Below are 2,403 nucleotides of genomic sequence, written 5' to 3' on the forward strand. Positions count from 1 at the left end.
GCATTGCGAAGAGCTCGGGAATTGTCTTGTTCATCCCTTGCATATTATAGTTCATCACGAAGCCTTTGTAGCTTGGTGGCAGTGATTGAAGAACTTTGTCAATGACACAATCAAATGGAAGATCAACTCCCAGCTGAGTCAAGTGATTATAATACCCAGACATTTTGAGTATGTGTTCACTGACAAAACTATTCTCCTCCATCTTGCAGCTATAGAACTTGTTGGAGACTTCATATCTCTCAACCCGGTCATTTGCTTGAAAAATTAACTTCAACTCTTGGAACATCTCATATGCTCCATCACGTTCAAAACGTCTTTGAAGTCCCAGTTCTAAGACGTAAAGCATGGCACACTGAACTATAGAGTAGTCATCAGATCGCGTTTGCCAGACGTTCATAGCGTCTAGATTAGCGGGAGGGGGTTTGTCACCTAGCAGTGCATCAAGGACATAATTCTTCTGTGCAACAATGAGGATAATCCTCAAGTTACGGACTCAGTCCGTGTAGTTGCTACCATCGTCTTTCAACTTAGCTTTCTCTAGGAACGCATTAAGATTCAGGGGAACGATAGCACGGGCCATTGATCTACAATATAGATATGCAAATACTATCAGGACTAAGTTCATGATAAATTAAGTTCAATTAATCAAATTACTTAAGAACTCCCACTTAAATAGACATCCCTCAAGTCATCTAAGTGATACGTGATCCAAATCAACTAACCCATGTCCGATCATCACGTGAGATGGGGTAGTCATCAATGGTGAACATCTCTATGTTGATCATATCTACTATATGATTGACGTTCGACCTTTCGGTCTCCAGTGTTCCGAGGCCATGTCTGTACATGCTAGGCTCGTCAAGTTTAACCCAAGTATTCCGCATGTGCAAGAATGTCTTGCACCCGTTGTATGTGAACATAGAGTCTATCACACCCGATCATCACGTGGTGTCTCAACACGACAAACTGTAGCAACCATGCATACTCAGGGAGAACACTTTTATCTTGAAATTGAGTGAAGGGATCATCTTATAATGCTACCATCGTACTAAGCAAAATAAGATGCATAAAAGATAAACATCACATGCAATCAAAATATGTGACATGATATGGCCATCATCATCTCGTGCTTTTGATCTCCATTTCCAAAGCATCGTCATGATCTCCATTGTCACCGGCTCAACACCCAGATCTCCATCGTTGCGTCGTAGTCGTCTCGGCAACTATTGCTAACTCATAGCGATAACGTAAAGCAATTACATGGCGTTTGCATTTCATACAATAAGGAGACAACCATAAGGCTCCTGCCGGTTGCCGGTAACTTACAAAACATGATCATCTCATACAAAAACGTATGTCACATCATGTCTTGACCATATCACATCACAACATGCACTGCAAAAACAAGTTAGACGTCCTCTACTTTGTTGTTGCAAGTTTTATGTGGCTGCTACGGGCTTCTAGCAAGAACTGTTCTTATCTATGGCAAAAACCACAACGATGAATTATCAAGTTTGATGTTTTAACCTTCTTCAAGGACCAGCCGCAGTCAAATTCGATTCAACTAAAGTAGGAGAAACAGACACCCACCAGCCACCTTTTATGCAAAACTAGTTGCATGTCAGTCGGTGGAACCGGTCTCATGTACGTGGACATGTAAGGTTGGTCCGTGCCGCTTCATACCACAATGCCGCCGAATCAAAATAAGACGTTGGTGGTAAGCAATATGAACATCACCGCCCACAACTTCTTTGTGTTCTACTCGTGCATATCATCTACGCATAGACCTGGCTCATGATGCCATTGTTGGGAAATGTTGCATGGAAAAAAATCTACGCACACGCAAAGATCTATCCATGAAGATGCATAGCAACGAGGGGGAGAGTGTGTCTACGTACCCTCGTAGACCATAAGCGGAAGTGTTTCACAACGCGGTTGATGTAGTCAAACTTTCTTCCCGATCCACCGATCGAGTACCGAACGTACGACACCTCCGAGTTCTGCACACGTTTATGTCAGTGACGTCCCTCGCCTTCTTGATCCAGCAATATGTCGAGGTAGTAAATGAGTTTCGTCAGCGCGATGGCATGGTGACGATGATGGTGAAGTGATCTCCGCGGGGCTTCTCTTAAGCACTACGAAAATATGACCGAGGGAGTAAACGGTGGAGGGGGGCGCCGCACACGGCTAAGCAATTGCCTTGGATGTGCTAGCCCCCCCCCCAAATATATATAGGTGGGAGGGGGGAGAGGCCAGGAGGCGCCCCAAGTAGGACCGAATCCTACTTGGGCTCCTCCCAAGCCCCCCCCCCTTGCCATATATATCGGAGGGGGAAGGGGGAATCCTATTCCCTTTCTTTCCTTTCCTTCTTCCCCTTTACTTCTCCACCTTGTCCGGCCCATA

Source organism: Aegilops tauschii, chromosome 1 (assembly GCF_002575655.3).
Source record: "Aegilops tauschii subsp. strangulata cultivar AL8/78 chromosome 1, Aet v6.0, whole genome shotgun sequence".
Taxonomy (NCBI): Eukaryota; Viridiplantae; Streptophyta; class Magnoliopsida; order Poales; family Poaceae; genus Aegilops; species Aegilops tauschii.